This window comes from Callithrix jacchus, chromosome 14, assembly GCF_049354715.1.
Source record: "Callithrix jacchus isolate 240 chromosome 14, calJac240_pri, whole genome shotgun sequence".
Lineage (NCBI taxonomy): Eukaryota > Metazoa > Chordata > Mammalia > Primates > Cebidae > Callithrix > Callithrix jacchus.
Window position 1 is genome coordinate 28,897,994 of NC_133515.1, and position 12,167 is coordinate 28,910,160.

Genomic DNA, 12,167 nt, shown 5'->3' on the forward strand with positions numbered 1-12,167 from the left:
TTCTTTGAGACATAATCTTTTTGTGTTGCCCAGGCTGGAGTGCAGTGGCATGATCACAGCTCAGGGCACTGTCAATCTTCTGGGCTCCAGTGTGTCAGCTTCCCAAATAGCTGGGACCACAGGCATGCATCAGTATACCTGTCAAATATTTAAATTTTTTTTTGTAGAGACAGGGAGGGTCTCACTCTGTTGCCTGGGCTTGTCTCAAACTCCTAGGCTCAAGCAATCCTCCTACCTCTGCCTCCCAATGTTCTGAGATTAGAGGTGTGAGCTATACTCCTGACAGGATAATGTTTCATACATTAAACAATAAATGGAAAAGGTTATTAGATCACTTACTAATTTAAATTATGAGCTATCTGGGTTGCCTTCTCTGGGTTGTGGTTCTCTAGGTTTTTTGTTTTTTTTTTTTTTAATGTAAAACAAGCTTAGATTACATAAACTTCAAGGCTTCTTACAGCTGTAACAGTTTATAAATTTGTGACAAAATGCTAGCCTTAACTTTTTGTAAAAGTATCCTCTAGGCCTTTCTTTTATGCTATGGGGTTTAACTAATGGCAAATCAATATATCCTGTGGTATCTGAGAGAGCAGTTTATTGCTAAAAATTACATCTCAGTTCACCCATACACAAAATCCTAAAGGACATTTGATGTTGAACAGGTATTTGAATCCACAGCTTCCTTTTCTGGGGTTGACTGACATAGACCCACCATTTTTCAAGTTTATTTTGGAACAGTAGCTAATCAGATAGTTCTGTTGCCTCTTGCTGGGGGTTTAAATGATCACCTGATGAACTATAAATATAACTAGATTGACATTGTAGGAGTAAAATCCTTTATGAGTTCATAATCATAGATAGCCTATTCTCTTTCAGGTTCTCAGGTGGGATTCTATAAATCACTGAATGGCATAATTGCTCCCTGAATAGTAAAGTAAACTCATTAGGAGCCCATGAGAAATTAACTCTCATGCTGAAGAAACTATAAATTGGCCAATTTCCTAGTTATTTCCAAAGATAATGGGCACCCTATTGGCCAGCAGCTCTTAAACTTTTCATCAGAGGACTATATACAAGGCAAAATATAATAATGACCTTTTTTATTTTGCACAGTTTCAAAAGGAGATTTTTTTTGTTTGATTGTTAAGAGATTTTACTGTAGATGAAAATTTTGGGGGAAATTATGTATCCATCTTGTAGCAATGGTGGTAAGCAGGAGATGCATCATCTTTTACCTGAAAAAAATATATAAAGCCTATTTATTTAAATAATCAGTAAAATATCTTGATAAACATATATATTACTATGCATGGTATATTTAGAAAATAACCCCCAACAAATGTAATTGATAAGGATAAAATAAAACTCAAAGTGTTTCAAAATTAGAAAGCAAGAATGTCAGCCAATGAAAATGCTAACCTATTGAAGACAACACTGGTGATGTATGGACAATCTTGTCTTATTGTATTATCAAAGATCTCCAAGTATATATTGAATTACAGATTTTCACAGAATTGCCAATAACTACAGAGGCATTAAGAATTTGAGGACTTAGTCAAATACTTACTAAAGATATGTTTTCTTTTTAAAAATAGCTTTATTGGCATATAATTGATATAAAAACATCACATATTTAATGTGTATAATTTTTTTAAGTTTGGGCATATGCAGATACCTGTGATACCATAATCCCAATCAAGGCAATAAACATACCCATCATTTTCTAGAATTTATTTTTCTGTGTGTGTTCAAAATACAAAATGAAACCTATTTTCTAATAATTTTTTATGATCACAATACTGTATTGTTCACTATAGGCACCATAACGAACGATGTGTCTGTAATTGACTTATCTTGCATAACTGGTACTTTGTACCCATTGAACAACAACCCTTTTTAGTCATCACCTGAGATAGAGGAAGAGACAATCACTGGTTGCTCACTAAATATCAGGCCTTTTGCTAGATGTTTAAAAGCAATAGCATGTTTTACCTATGCCATTGTGTTTAATATTTTAATAAGTTTATGAAATACTTATTATAGATTAGAAGGCAGAGGCTCAGAAAATTAATTACTCAAGTAAATTTACAACTAGTAAATATTGAAGCTGATAATTGAACCAGTATTTTTTAGTTTCAGAAGCCTGTTCTTTTCACATTGTTGTTTCCCACAAAGGTTACAGACATCCTTCCCCAATATTTAATACAAGGAGTTTGCAAACACTCTTACCATCAGTCTGATAGATTTGCCCATAATCTTGCTCGTGGTCAGGGGACTACAACAAACATGAATGCAGAACCACAATGAACGACCCACATTGAGGTTTAACACATGATGTGAGTGTCTTGGGAAATTTTTTAGAAATAGAATTGACTAATTTCAACCTCTTCACATGATAACACAAGGAAAATTATGTCTTTCTTCTTTTTAAAAAAATCAAAGGAATGGAGAACTTGGTAAGTACTACCAACTAATCCTTTGAAAAGAAGACCAAGGAGAGGAACATTTAACTTCCTGGGAATATGAAAAAACTTTCAAAGCCAGTAATATCACATTTCATCTGCTCTTATCCCATAAGTCTATCCCACTAAGGAATGTCACTGGAGAATTCTGATGATCTTTAGAGCAGAATATCAAAGAATAGGTAATGAATAAGTTATAAAATTGGAGAGAGTGTTTAGCCACTTTGCTTTCAAGTAGGATGCTCCAGAGACAGCTCTGCAATGAAGACAGGTGAAAATAAACATCTTGCTCCTATGAGCATAACACCAGCAGCCCTGCCAGTAATTTATGTGCATAAGTGTCTATAATTACACATGTTCATACATATTCATTCACATGCTCCTAATTTTAGAGAACAGAAAAGTGAATAAATTGATTAGTGATTTGATTGTATTTGATTCCTCTGGCTCTCCAAGTTCCTTATAAATGTCCCAGGGTAAGTTTCTACTAATAGAGAATTTAGCCAGAGACCTTAGGGAGCAGTCGATTGACTGATGATGAAGTGATTGAGCCATTTGTTTATTTAAACATTTTATTTATTCATTCAACAGTTAGGCTCTTCTGTGCCCAGGCACCATGTCAGGTACAAAAGACATCCAGTTTGATAAGTGATTGGATCTGACCTGCAACTTCTATCCTTGTGGGAAGATGGTCTAGTAATGAACTCATTGACTGCAGGATAATGTGGCCAAGCACTAAAGATACCCAATGCATGCTGTAGTTTCAGGATTGATTCCTTAGAGATAGAGAAACCTGAGCTGCTTTTTGAAGGAGGGTTAGAAGTTACCTGGATGGTGAAAGATAGAAGGCATTTCAGATTGAGGCACAACAATAAAAAGAGTATCATATTTCCAGCATTTTTTTTTTTAACCATTAGAAGGAATTGGGGAGGATGGCTGAAAAAGAGGAAAGGTCAGATATTTTGTGATATCTGAGGAAAAAGAGGAAAGGTATGATATTTTCTGATAGAGTTGTAGTTTATCTCTCCTAAAAACTAGGGTCAGATCAGGAAGGTTTTAAGTCTAGGAGTGATATCTGGGTTTTAAGTCTAGGAAATCATCTCATGAAAATTAAGTTTGCTTCTATGAGAAAACCATTCAGGACATAGGCATAGGCAAGGACTTCATGACTAAAACACCAAAAGCAATGGCAACAAAAGCCAAAATAGACAAATTGGATCTAATTAAGCTTAAGAGCTTCTGTGCAGCAAAAGAAATTTTCATTAGAGTGAACTGGCAACCAGCAGAATGGGAAAAAAATTTTGCAATCTACCCATCTGACAGAGGGCTAATAACCAGAATCTACAAATAACTAAAACAAATTTATGAGAAAAAAACAACCCCATCAGAAAGTGGGCAAAGGCTATGAACAGACACTTCTCAAAAGAAGACATTTATGCAGCCAACAAACATATGAAAAAAAGCTCATCATCACTGGTCGTTAGAGAAGTGCAAGGCATCTCTCTGAACCTGGACTAGGGAGACACAGATGCAATCTCTATGATTTACAGCTCAGGTGGTAGGCTTCCCCTTGTAGAACATTGACTTGAAAACTTAGCTAACCACCAGCTATGAATTCTAGTTTCCCCCAGAAAATCCTGGCTGCCTGTGAAGATCACTCTCAGAGAAGCCCACTAAATTTCCAAACCGAAGAAAACCCATTTGGACTCTGATGGTAGCAACACCTTGCTTGGCCACAGCAAGTTGTGTCCACACAAAGTCTAGTCTTGGATACTCTGTGCCCAGTGGTCAAAGACTTGGAGGTAAGGAGCTCTGGGTTGATGACAGCAGGCTCTAATGCTGCCCATGTGCCCAGTCCCAGTGAGTCTGCCTAACCAACCATTCTTCTAGCTGGATTTAGATTTTTGGGAGGATTAGACCATTTGGCACCTTTGCTTGTCAGTTTCCCATCACAGAGGACCTGTGATCCTGGGGCTTTAGGCTGAGAGCCCAACCTGTTTTTTAGGTGTCCTTAAGTTGTGACTACTTTTTGTGTCTTAACTTTATGACTGACCTTTGCTTCTCACAATCTCTTTACATCACTGTAAACCCTATTCAATAATCATATTCTTTCTCACTGTGAAAACTGCTTTGATGGATGTGCTTTCTACTCTCTCGCTTTGGCCTGGCTGCTCCTAAGACTCTTAGACCTTTCAGACAAGGCTCTTGGAACTCTAATATTGGCTTCAGCATGAATTCTTCCTGCCTTCCTACTTCTAAGTAATCTCACTTTCCCCCAACTGCACCCTGGACAAGCTGTTCCTGGGCGCTGTCAATTTATACTGGCTTCTATTTGCTTATATTTTTCTCTGCCACTGCAAGAGCATCTAACTAGCAGAGCAGCCAATGTCAACACCTGTCTCTTTTCCTTATATATACAATGGCCATCATTTGTTGTGTATTCATTTATTACCCTGGAGTTTGTGAAATGAATGTATAAAGAGAGAACAGAGGCATGTGTTCTGCAAGGGAGATGGGGAAGCTGGATCTGTCACATCCTCCTTTGTAAGCCATGCTGGGCAGAAGCCAGCCTGCTTAGTTAGCTTAGGGGAGAAATAGAGAACATTCACATAACAGGCATAGGCTCTGGAAGTATACTGCCAAGACCCAGCAGCCAGCCTTTTGGAAAAGGAGGTGTAGAAAGACCGTAGGGAAATGGAGAAATCAGCTGAGCCTGACAAGATAGAGGAGAAGGAATGTGAAGGGACAGACATGTGGATTAACCCTACTTGAGATAGGTTTGCTAGGACCATGCCACGAATTTGAACTTTATAGACTCACAGAACATCAGAGCTAGGAACACTGCGAGATCATGTTAGAGCATCTCACAAGGGCAAGGGGGGCAACCTAAATAAGTGAGTCAGTAGGGATGGCAGCAGACAGTGCGTGGTCCTTCTCCACACAGACAATTGGTAGCATGCAGTAATGTGGGCCAGTGTTGCAAGAACTTCATAGTTTTCCAAAAAAAGCCAGAAATCCAGATTTTATATAAAGTTTCCTGACTTCTATATGCTATCAAATAATTAATGTTGTTTTAACACAGAAAAATCAAAGCACATCTGTGGGCTGGATATAGCCTTCAATCTAAATGGGCCCTATATTTTTAAGGTGATAATAGCTGAAGAACAGGAAATAAGTGTTTTTCTCTGAAGTCCAATAATTTACTTGGAGAAAGAGAAGTACTTGATGGCTTAGTATACTGTCCTCATTCTCTTCCTCTCTCCGATTCAACACCCTATGGAGATGTGGGAACATAAGGTGTTCTATTCCCTCCTCAATAACAGGTGATGGAGTAGGGCCAATGACCTGCTTTTGCATCTTGACTTTTTACTAACTTGGCTCCTCCCCTGTGAGGTTGGTCCCCATTCAGTGCAGTGAGAATGTGAAAAGACCTGGGTTATATTATAGCCCAGGCTGAACTATTTACCATGTGGCCTTGGAAAATTCTCTTCTATTCTTTGGACCTTATTTTCCTCACAGACAAAGTATGGCTGTCAGCTTATGTAAATTCCAAGTTCCTATATAAGTCAACCCAAGTGAACCCAAGCTTGCTTTAAATATCTGTCTAAGTTCTCATGTCATCACCCTTCATTACCACTTTCTTCTATTCCATCCCTCCCTCCCTCCCCACACATGCCCTCACACCCACGCCAACATCATGAGTACCTGGTGTTTTCAAGCTGCTGCTCAACCCTGGAGTCCCACTGACATGCAACATGGAGATCCACCCTTCATTGCCCATGTTAAGATTCATTCAAAATCACTTTACCAATCAAAACTCACCACCAGGTAGAGAACTGAGATGACTAAATATTGGAAATGAGTAAATAAACTTCTCAGTATATGAAGATTTAACTGAAAAACTTTGGAAAATCATTAGAACTGATGAAAGAATTGAATAAAATGGTCTGTTGTAAAATAAATACACAAAGTCAATAGTTTTTCTCTAGCTAAGCTGTAACCAGTTAAAAAATACACACATACACTCTTCTCCTAAAAATGATCATTAAAAAAATGTATAGGACCTACATAAGTAAAACAGCACACCTTTACCATTGTGCATAAAAGAAGATGGGACAAATGCTTATGAGAGAAACCATATTGTGACAGATGTTCTGGAGGTTAATCTATAAACTCAGTGGCTTACTTCCAGTTTGGTACATTAATAGACTGCTAGTAAAAATCTTAATCACATTGTAGATGTGGTGTAGAGGAAGTTATAAAACAATTCTTAGTTTCATTTGGAGTAATGAGGTACTACATTCTAAGTATACCCAGGATCCAGTCACTTATTTCCACCTCCTTTGGTCCAAGCCCTCAAGGTTTCTCATTTCAGTAGCCTTGTAATAAACCTTATACTTTGATCCTTGCTCTTTTCAATCTGTTCTCAGCACAGCTCCTAATGTATTCCTATCAAAATGCAGGTTAGATAATGTCACCTTCCTGATCAAAATCTTTCAATGGCTTTCTATCTTTTAGCAAGTAAAAGCAAAATTATCCTGATGGCCTGCAGTGACCTACATGATCTGAACCTTGTCATAAGACTTCCTCATCTCCTGCCTCTCCACCACCCACTTAATCTAGAAACACTGTTTTTCTGGGTGCTCCCACAGGCACCCTGTACATTCCAGCCTCAGGGCCTCTGCACTTACTGTCATTGCTTCCTGGAATGCTTCGACTCTAAATATCTATGTAGTTTACCTTCTCACATCTTTTGGTATTTAACCCATATATTATCTTTTCAGTGAGATATTTCTTGTATATCCTACATGATATTTCAAACCTCTCCCCTCAGACATCAATTACTATTTTTCTCTGTAGTCATTATCATAGTTTCAGCACACTATATATTTTATTTTTGTAAAGTCCGTGAGGGCAAAGAGTTTTGTCAGTTTTGTTTACCGCTGAATTTTCAGTGCATGTGCTTAGCTAATCATAAGCACTCAATAAGTACTTGTTAGAAGAATAATGAGGAAAAACATACTACAAGACATTAAAATTTATTTTAAAACTCAAATAATGAAAAGGGCATGGAATCAGTAAGCTGAATAAAAGAAAAAAATCCTAGAAGAGACACATTCTAAATATCAATTCGGAACGTATCAAAAGTGGCATAATTCTTATTTAGGGCCACTAGAATCATATGACTCATTTCAATCAGTGGAATTAAGAGAACTAGTTAGGAATAAGAATGCATAACTATCTTGTAATATGTATACATCAAAATAAATGACAGATGGACAAAAATATTTACCTAAAAATCATCTTCTACAAAGACAGGCCCAGGAAAAATTGGCCTTATTTGTAAATTCTAACAAACATTTGAAGAATAATTAATTCTAATTCTTCACAAACATTTCCAAAAATAGAAGAGGTAGGAATACATCTCAACCCATTCTATGAGACATTGTACTGTGATATAAAAATCAGACAAATAAATTGCAGGAAAATAAAACTACAGATCAATTTCGCTAGTGAAAAAAGGACTAAAGAAATTACAGAATCTAGCAATATGTGAACAGGATTCCACACCACAACCAAGTGGAATTTATCCCAAGTATCCAAGAGTAGTTAACATTTAAAAGTAAATAAATGTAATAAAACTTACTAATAGAATAAGACAAACCCAACATAGTAATTTCGAAAGACAAAGAAAAAGCTTTGGCAAAGTTTATATAATAAACCTTTTTATAATAGGGCACTCCAAAAGCTAGGAATAGAAGGGAATATCCTCAACCTGATAAAAGGCATCTACAAAAAGAATCCTACAGCTTATATCATTCTTGTGAAATACTAGATGCATCTTTTTAAGATAGCAATCCTTCCTAAGTTGATCTACAGATTCAATGCAATCCCTATCAAAGTCCTAGCTATCATTTTTACAAAAATCAATAACCTGATTGTAAAATTTATATGGAATAAGGGACCTAGAATAGCCAGAGCAATGTTGAAAAATAAGTACAAAGTTGGAAGACTAACATTTTCCAATCTCAAAACTTACTACAAAGCTGTAGTAATAAAGATGGTGTGAGACTGGCATACAAAGAGGCAGGGAGATCCATAGAGTAAAAGTGAGAATCCGGAAGTAAGCTCCTACAAATGTGACTGATTTAATTTTATAAATTGTGGTAACATTTAACATGAAATCTACCAGTTAAACAAATTTTTATGTGTACAGTACAGTATTGTTAACTATAGGCATAATATACAGCAGATATCTATAATTTATTAATCTTATATAATTTAAACTTTATGCCTATTGACTCACAACTCCTTGTTATTAATAACAGCCCTGACAACCACTATTCTACTCTCTACTTCTATAAATTTGAATCTTCTAAGTCGCTCATGTAAGTAGAATCATATAGCATTTGGCATACCTGGCATATTTTATTTAGCATAATGTCTTCAATGTTCATCCATGTTGTTGCATATTGCAGGATTCTCTTTTCTAAAGCTGAATAATATTCCATTATATTTATATGCCACATTTTAAAAAGCATTCACCCATCAATAAACATTTACATTCTTTCCAAATCTTGGCTATTACAATGTATCAATTTTTGACAAAGTTCACAATTCATTGGAGAAAGAATTTTTTTTCAACAAATGAGATTAAGATAACCAACTATTCACATGAAAAAGAATGAAGTTGGACACTTCTTCATTCTTTACTAAAAAAACTTAAATGTAAGAGCTAAAATGATAAAAACCTTGGAAGAAAGTATCTTCATACTCGGTTTTGGCAATGCCTTCTTATATGATACCAAAATTACAACTGACCAAACACAAAAATAGATAAATTAGACTTTTTCAAAATTAGAATCTCAAAGGACATCATTAATAAAGTTAAAGCATAATTCCCAAAACAGGAAAAAAATTTCAAATCAAATATGGTCTAGTATTCAAATTATGTGAAGAATTGTTTAAAAGATGAATAACTCAATTAAAAATGGGTAGAACATTTTACTTCTCCAAAGATTTACAAATGGTCAATAGACACTTGAAAAGATGTTATTTTATCCCCTTCCTTACACAAATTTTTATTTCACGTTCCTTTGATTTCCACTTTTAGACCTGACCTGTGATCACTTCTGATTAGCCCTTCATCCTCTGTTTGCATTTTTTTAAACTAGAACCAGTATTTAATTATTCATTCATTGTGAAACATAAAGGCTAGTGTCTTGACTGACTGCCAGAAATCTGAATTCCTTTACATCAACAGTTTTGAAAACTCCAAAAGTAATGGTCTTTCATGAAAAATACCTTCTGGTCTGTTTATTGTGCAGTCAGTCTATAGCTCAGTCAGCTGATCTAACTGTCAGGAAATGTAACCTCGTATGGCCTTGTCTGGATGTACTTATTTGATGTCATAGCTGTTTTCTTAAAGTCTTACCTTAGTGACACCCTGCTTAAGCTGGTTAGTCTGACAGTCTGCATCCATATAGCTCTAATACTCAAAGAAACTTACTTCAGGTCTTGTCTTTTTTGCTTCTTCTTCCTCATTCCTTCTTTCTCCTTATGTGTTTTTCATTCATTTTCCTAATATTGAGGAATAAATGGATGAATGAATGAATGAATACCTGGCACACAGGATTTTAAGAATGGCAAGGCCAATTTTTCCACTTAGGGGATTATCTTTAGTGGCAGATGGGAGGATGCCCTAGATAGAGAAGAGACTGCACACTGAAAAACCATTCAGTGGACTATTCTTATTTTTGATAGTTATGGTGGTTTATTTTGGTGACTGAAGGTCTGTCAAAATGTCACAGTGCCATTCAGAGCATCAAAAATTCAAGTATGTTTTTTGTGCTTTGACTTTCAAGATCACTAACCTTGAAATTAGCAATAAAGCATCCATTTGAAAACCATAATACATTCATTCATTTATTCAGCAAATTCTTGTTTAGCATCTACTGTGCTTTGGCATAGCTAAATTGAATACGCAGCAAAGGAGAAAAACAGTCACAGTTCTGGATACTACACTCTGGCAACAGACAGTAAGTAAACCAAATAAATGTGAAAGTGGATATGTGAATAGACTACAGTTATGTGAACTGGAACTGAAGGTCTGGAAAAAAAAGTAATGGAAAAATAAAAGTAGTGAGGTTAGGAAGGGCTGCCAAAGAAAGATGAGCCTTGCAGGCCAAATGATGATGATCCTGTTGCTGCTGTAAATGTTAGCAGTACTGCTTGGTGTTCAGGTAATACTGTCACCTTCATGAAGTGTTCTCATAACTGTTTAATAATTGTGCCTTTTCTAAATGAAATGCGAGTTTCACAAAAAAGTAAAATTAAGTCATCTGTGGTTACAGATTTGCCAGAGGCAGAGGTGGTGTTCGAACCATCTTTTGTGATTAGCATCTCTAAATATGCGTCGCTGCAGAACAGCTTATTAACACAAAATCTCACGCATAAACCCATTCCTCATTTTGACCCTACCTGAATATTGCCCTCTATCCTCCTGTCCCCCACCCCCCAGGGCAAGGTCTAGGCTCCAAGGAATAGAGTTTGGAAATTCTTTTTTTTTTTTTTTTGAGATAGAGTTTCGTTCTTGTTGGGACTGAAGTGCAATGGTGCAATCTTGGCTCACTGCAGCCTCCATCTCCCAGATTCAAGTGATTCTCCTGCCTCAGCCTCCCAAGTAGCTGGGATTACAGGCACCAGCCACCATGCCCAGCTAATTTTTTTTATTTTTAGTAGAGACAGGGTTTCGCCATGGTGGCCAGGCTGGTTTTGAACAACCTGACCTCTGGTGATCCACCCACCTCGGCCTCCCAAAGTGCTGGGATTACAGGTGTAAACCACCATACCCAGGCCAGTTTGGAAATTCTTATACGTTATGCTTGCTATGGAGACCTGAAATACTGGGAAATGAATTTATCATGTAAGTCTAATAAATGTACTCTGGTCTATATGCAACCTCATGCTTTCTATCTAAGCATTGCTAGAGAAACGTTGTCAATGAATGTAGTATTGTTTGATCCCCATCATATCAAATAGGGCTGTTTGGCTAGTTACAAGGGAGAAAATAATCTAAGGAGACTTATATGTACCGCTCTGTGCTTGGTGAGAACTTTTCACTCTGCTCTGGTGATGCTGTCCTTGTGCGAGCTCTAGGATGTGCCAGCTTTCCTACTGTGCTCCCTGGTTGCTGCATATTAGCCTGTAGTTCAACATTTTAAAGTCAGGACATTTCTTTCTAAGCCCAGGAAAATTGATACTATGGAGTTCCTTTGAAAACTGCCATTCCTGGCAGAGGGTCCTCCTATTTCTTACTTTCTTACAGACAGATGGTAATTTTTCTGGCTAGATTTAACCTATTTAGGGAATAATCAACCTTTGCTAGCCCTCTTTAGACTGGCGTCCCCACCTGGCCCCCTCTTTGACCACGAGGAACACCGTTCCTTCCTGTCTTTTGAAAAATGACGTCATGACATTTTTTCTATTTGAGTTTCTCTCAAATTGATCACTCAGACAACCTCAGACTCACTCTCCCAGAGATATCATTTTCCCAATAAGAACTCTGCTAGTTAGCAGCTCCTGAACCAGATGCTATCCCACTGGCAACCTTGGATCTATCAGTGGAACAGGTATGAAAATCACAGTGTCACAGAGTAGACCTTATAGTGTGGACAGGGCTGCCCGATGCCCACATGCCATGGG

The 12,167-nt window shown here is 37.0% G+C and overlaps 1 long non-coding RNA gene across 4 annotated transcripts in view; it reads right to left on the reverse strand.

Moving 5' to 3' along the window:
• Window positions 1-1,097: 1,097 nt before the first annotated feature.
• LOC118147258 (uncharacterized) overlaps window positions 1,098-12,167 on the reverse strand; it is a 100,594-nt gene continuing 89,524 nt past the window's right edge. For 3 of the 4 annotated variants that reach the window (XR_004733463.3, XR_008476248.2, XR_013526067.1), the window contains 3 exons: window positions 9,973-10,043; window positions 8,882-8,958; window positions 1,098-1,235 (listed from right to left, as the gene is read on the reverse strand). This is a non-coding gene — a long non-coding RNA (uncharacterized LOC118147258). Of the gene's footprint in view, window positions 1,236-8,881; window positions 8,959-9,972; window positions 10,044-11,557; window positions 11,668-12,167 lie in introns of all 4 variants that reach the window. The other variant, XR_013526066.1, reaches the window with a different exon arrangement.